Below are 6,404 nucleotides of genomic sequence, written 5' to 3'. Positions count from 1 at the left end.
GTTTTTACCGGATTAATTTGGATAATCCTTGAAAATATAAGTTTAATCATGGATGGACTTTGTTATATATTTTACAAGTGATAATTTGCACACACCTTCTAGACAACATTCACCTTCCCATTAAAGTTTATCTTTATAATTGCGGATAAACACATTTTTTAAAGTTCCCCATTTAACAGAAAAGAATAAACTGTGTGTTAATAGTAGGTGGCAGCAGATGTAGTATTTAAAATGTTTGTAAAAGTTATTGAAATATACATTCACTTCAGTTTCAGAGGCTTGGCGGAGCACCTACAGCCATAAACTTTGATCTGTATTGCATGCTGTTCCCACACCTGGATGCTGAAATTATTTGGGCAGAATAATGTAAAATTAAAGGTCAAATGGCTTTTAAACAGATCTGTTATGGCTGAACAAGACTGATGTGGCAGTGAGACCAAAGTGTGCATCAACTCTCCAGCTAACACGCATTATTTCATTAGTATTATTCATCTTATTCATTATGGCCCTCAGGAATGAAATCATCCTCATTGTAAACAAGTGCATGGCGACGAAAAAGAGCAATAAACCTTATGGATATTCTGCCCCCTGCTGGGTGGAAGACGTTATGACAAAAAGCAGAGAAAAACAAAGTGCAGAATACACTTTAGTACTGTTCAGTCATGTATACATTCATCAGTAACACACGGGTACCTGCACATTCTGCACACATTCATGTTTAAAATAGTTTTCAAACACTCACCAAAGTCAGTGTTTTCAGATTCTGTGAATTCACACTGGACAGAATGTGAATGAGGTACATCAACAAATCCTTTTTACACTGATAGAAAAGTTTCTACATCCAAAGCACTCCTGATTAACTTAAATAAAAGCCTAACAAACTCAGTACTAACATTAGATAAAAAAGATGCAAACAGACATATTGCTCAGTGCTTTTTAATAGAAGAAACCAGAATTATGACCATCAATTATGCAGGTATGTTAAAAGAAAAACACTGGAACAATCAAACTAAGGGAACAGAACCTGGATTTTTTTTTTTTTTTTTAAAACCTAAACAAACAAAAGAAAAAAATCCCCTAAAACAGCAATTGAAGAGTTGCAGATTTTGTTCAGCTTCTTTTGCAAAGACTAAAAACAAAATATCCATAGTGGTCCGTTCAAAACCATGCATATCTTAACTTAATTGGATAAGGAGTCTCAGCTGATTGGGGCTCTTGTTGTGGGTAGGGTGGGGTAAGGTCTGGGGGTGGGGCACGCTTACGAGGTGGCATCCTCAAGACCTGTGCATAAGTCAGTTTGGAGCCCACCTGAAAAGTCAGAGCACAAGGATTTAGTTTCAACCATGAGCATCTTTGCAACAGGGCTGCTATAACCTGAGGCATGTGTCCTGTCCTGTCGGGGGTCTTTGCTGATAAATGTTGATGTGTCTATGACCAATCAGGGCATTCAATTTATGAATGAGTAACATGAATGGACACAATTAAATCAAGCATCAAAAACAACTCAACACCCAAAACTTACTTGCTGTGCTGGCGGATGAGCTGGTTGGTCGTCAGCCTTGGTTGTTGAACTCTTCTCCGCACTCCTGAAGAGGAACAAGACTCAGGTGTTACCAAGTGCTCCACACGTGAAATAAAGTGTGAGCGAGGGTGGAAACCATAAACTTACCGATTTAACATTGGCTGAATATTCTTGGAGGGCCGGGGCTCCAACACTGGCCCTGGAAGGTCCCCACGGCTGCCTTTCTGTGGGAACTCAGCCTGGGGTGTGCGCTGGGACCACACCGTTGCCTTCGGCTTGTCCCCGCTGTCGCCCCCTTCAGCCATCACTCGCTGCTCAGGACAGACGGAGTGAATCTTCGAAGATGGAGTGGAAGCATCTCCACAAGCACCAGTCGGCAAAGTTTGAGTGCCAACATGGTGACGCTCAGGTCTCGGGGTGCCGAGGTCTTCAGGTGCGTTATAAAAGCAAATTAAGACTGAGGGACCATCGCCCTCTTCTTGGCTCCGGATTTTCCATATTCGTGAATTTGCTGGTAGCCACGGACGTTTGAGCGCTGCATTGTCCTGCCAGTCAAATTCAGATTTGTTGGATCGACGGCGAGTTTCTTGATGGTACAATTTTCCCGGATTGTCGAAATTGACAGACGAGGTCGTGACATCGGTGTGATGGAAGGACATCGGTGAGGACATCGTGGTCAGACACACATCACCCTCATCTCGGCTTGGGCTTTTCCTTACGCGTGAATTCACTGGAAGCCAAGGACGTTTGAGCGCTGCATTGTCCTGCCAGTCAATCTCGGATTTGGTGGCTCCACGGCCAGTTTGTTGATCGATATGTGGTGAGGATACGGCGGCCAGACGCACATTGACCTCACTCGATACAGACAGTTCAGGAGGAGGTGGTGGCATTAAACCAGTGTCTGGTTCAGGAGGAGGTGGTGGCATTAAACCAGTGTCTGGTTCAGGAGGAGGTGGTGGCATTAAACTAGTGTCTGGTTCAGGAGGAGGTGGTGGCATTAAACTAGTGTCTGGTTCAGGAGGAGGTGGTGGCATTAAACCAGTGTCTGGTTCAGGAGGAGGTGGTGGCATTAAACTAGTGTCTGGTTCAGGAGGAGGTGGTGGCATTAAACCAGTGTCTGGTTCAGGAGGAGGTGGTGGCATTAAACTAGTGTCTGGTTCAGGAGGAGGTGGTGGCAATAAACCAGTGTCTGGTTCAGGGTTAGGTGTTGGTAACAAACCGTTTTGACGAACAGTGGATGGACCAGGCTCATCTATTGCACACTGGTTCGGCGCTTTCTCGAGGTCATCAGTGTCATCCTTATCACCGCGTTGCGGTTCTGGATCTACCATCGGCCTCTGCTGGTCACCTGACGCCTCAGTCATCATGATAGCAATGGACGGTCGCCCAACAAGAGTTGAGTGGACCGGTTTGGACGGCTTTGACCCATCTATATTGTTTGCCTCTCCGCTTGTGCTCAGTCTGGGCAGCGCCACACGGGGATGTGATTCAAGAGTTTCCTCACATGTGCCACTGCCGTCTCCTTTAACCTCCTTATCCAAACAGGCATGCTGGGTTACTGTGTGCTTCCTCAGCTCCACCGTTTTCGTGCTCCGTCGAATGTAGGGTGGGAGTTCTGACAGACTGCTGTCACTGTCGCTGTCACTCCACTCGTCAGAAGAAGTGCTACAGGAACACCCCATCTTCTGCAGCCTGAAGCAGAAACAACAAAAAACCACTGCCATGACCACACACACTCAAACAAAGTCATTGACAGATGCGTTCGCTGAATCCAGCCTCGTGGAGAAAGAGGAAAGTCCCGCCTCGCCCCCTCCCCAGCCAAGACTAGCACAGATGAGGGGCTCACGCCCCCGCCAATCATCAGAGCGTGAGCAAGGCCGACTTAGGCCACAGTTTGAAGGGCCAGCACATGGTACACAAGCCCCGCCCCCACCCGCTTCTCTGTGACTTGCATCAAACCAGCCTAACCCTCATGTGCACGAGCCCCGTGCACGAGTCTGCACTGACATGAAGAAGCGCAACCACATTAGCAGAATTCGATTTATATTGAGAACCTTTAGACTTTGGCAGAGTTGCCAGCAGAGCTCAACTGATCCCAACCATTAACTCCCAGTTACTTACCTTTGTACCTTTAACGCGTGTGCACGTCAGTAAGTAGATTGTCTATCTTAGAGGGTGATGCTCGGTGGAAGGTTCGAAGAATGAGGCGGCAGATCTGACGGTGGTTTCAGCTCAACCTTTAACGGTTAATGTATGTAGGTGTAGCAGCAACACTTTAATATGAAGACTTTTTACTTTGAATCAAAGCTTACAACCCAGAATGGCCTTTTATCTGTTGATCTCACAAAATAATCTCATGTGAATTGTTTAAAGCTGCTGTGCTTTGCATTAAAGCCAAAAACATAAATGTATGAGTGGGTTAAATTGCTGCATATATGACGTACTGTAAAATTTGTTCTCAAAATAATTTAACAATGCAATTTTACCCCACCGTGTCCCAAATTATTACCCAAATATTTTGCTATGATTCTTCTACGATGGCGATGCAACCGTTAAGCATTAAATTGAATGTTAAACATCTTGACAGGTCATAACAGTCCAACATTAGAGCCCTTCTTTCATAGCAGCTTCACAATGCTTGTATCCAATAAACTTGTGTTTCTGGACAGTTTCTGATCAATTTCTTGGCATGATGTCAGAATATCCTCCCAGTTTTGAGACCAGTCTCAATCATCCAGGTCATAGTTATCCTCATATAAGCTCTGCGTCCACTGGACTCGTCACGTGCACCACCGAGACAATAGAGACCATCCACAAGCGCCGTCTGTTGGACAACAACCTTCCAGACAGAACACTTAACACCAGCCCAAATCTGCACCACACTGGAACCTGTGTTTGAACACCACTACCTCCAGTACAGAGAAGGCTTCTACAGGCAGAACCATGGTGGCACAATGGCTCACCAGTATCTCCCATAGTTGCCAGTACAGTATACTGGGAGAAGGTGAAACCCGAGCCCGACATCCTTCACAGGAACCGTCCCAAGCCACTGGTTCGGATATGGTGAAGACACCTGGGTCAAGATTTAACAAAAGAATTGAAGGCGTCCTCAACCATCCAGGTGACTAAATCACATTCATCTGGCCTTCCTGGACTGTGCAGTTAAGATGGAGGACACAAAGCTCAGCATCGAGGTCCACAGAAAACCCACACACAGATCAGCACCTCCCATTTGACTCTCATCCCCCACTGGAACACAAGTTGGGTGGAATCAGAACTTTATAACTGGGCTAAAGAAGTAGCCACCACAACCCAAGGCAGGAAGAAGGAACAGGGTCATCTCAAAACATGTGGTTACCCAGACTGGCCTCCAGAAACTTGTAAATAGCCAGACCCCAGCAAACAAGAGGATACACACACCACCATGTTTCTATTTAATAAAGGATAAAAAAGATACGTGATAGCCCAAAACATATAAATAAAACTTTTTTCAGAATTCACTCCTGATTAACTCAAATAAAAGCCTAACAAACTCAGTACTAACATTAGATAAAAAAAAAGATGTAAACAGACATATTGCTCAGTGCTTTTTAATAGAAGAAATCAGAATTATGAGCATCAATTATGCAGGTCTGTTAAAAGAAAAACACTGGAACATTCTGTACAGACTGGAATAATCAAACATGGAAAAGAACCTGGATTTAAAAACAAAAACAAAAAACAAAACAAACAAAAGAAAAAAATCCCCTAAAGCAACAATTGAAGAGTTGCAGATTTTGTTCAGCTTCTTTTGTAAAGACTAAAAACAAAATATCCATAGTGGTCCGTTCAAAGCCTTGCATATCTCAATTTAGTTGGACGACGAGTCTCAGCTGATTGGGGCTCTTGTTGTGGGTAGGGTGGGGTAAGGTCTGGGAATGGGGCACGCTTACGTGGTGGCATCCTCAATACCTGTGCGTAGGTCAGTTTGGAGCCCACCTGAAAAGCCAGAGCACAAGGATTTAATTCAACCATGAGCATTTTTGCAACAGGTCTGCTATAACCTGAGGCATGTGTCCTGTCGGGGGTCTTTGCTGATAAATGTTGATGTGTCTATGACCAATCAGGGCATCAATTTATGAATGAGTAACATGAATGGACACAACTAAATCAAGCATCAAAAACAACCGAACAAGCAAAACTCACTTGCTGTGCTGGCAGATGAGCTGGTTGGTCGTCAGCCTGGTTGTTGAACTCTTCTCCGCACTCCTGAAGAGGAACAAGACTCAGGTGTTACCAAGTGCTCCACAAGTGAAATAAAGTGCGAGCGAGGGTGGGAACCATAAACTTACCGATTTAACATTGGCTGAATATTCTTGGAGGGCCGGGGCTCCAACACTGGCCCTGGAAATTCCCCACGGCTGCCTTTCTGTGGGAACTCAGCCTGGGGTGTGCGCTGGGACCACACCGTTGCCTTCGGCTTGTCCCCGCTGTCGCCCCCTTCAGCCATCACTCGCTGCTCAGGACAGACGGAGTGAATCTTGCAAGATGGAGTGGAAGCATCTCCACAAGCACCAGGCGGCAAAGTTTGAGTGCCAACATGGTGATGCTCAGGTCTCGGGGTGCCGAGGTCTTCAGGTGCGTTATAAAAGCAAATTAAGACTGAGGGACCATCGCCCTCTTCTCGGCTCCGGTTTCCATATTCGTGAATTTGCTGGTAGCCACGGACGTTTGAGCGCTGCATTGTCCTGCCAGTCAAATCAGATTTGTTGGATCGACGGCGAGTTTCTTGATGGTACAATTTTCCCGGATCGTCGAATTTGACAGACGAGGTTGGGACATCGGTGTGATGGAAGGACATCGGTGAGGACATCGTGGTGAGATGCACATCACCCTCATCTCG

The sequence above is a fragment of the Takifugu flavidus genome, chromosome 17 (genome assembly GCF_003711565.1).
Source record: "Takifugu flavidus isolate HTHZ2018 chromosome 17, ASM371156v2, whole genome shotgun sequence".
Lineage (NCBI taxonomy): Eukaryota > Metazoa > Chordata > Actinopteri > Tetraodontiformes > Tetraodontidae > Takifugu > Takifugu flavidus.
The sequence above is the reverse complement of the archived record's forward strand: the minus strand, read 5'-3'. Positions refer to the sequence as shown.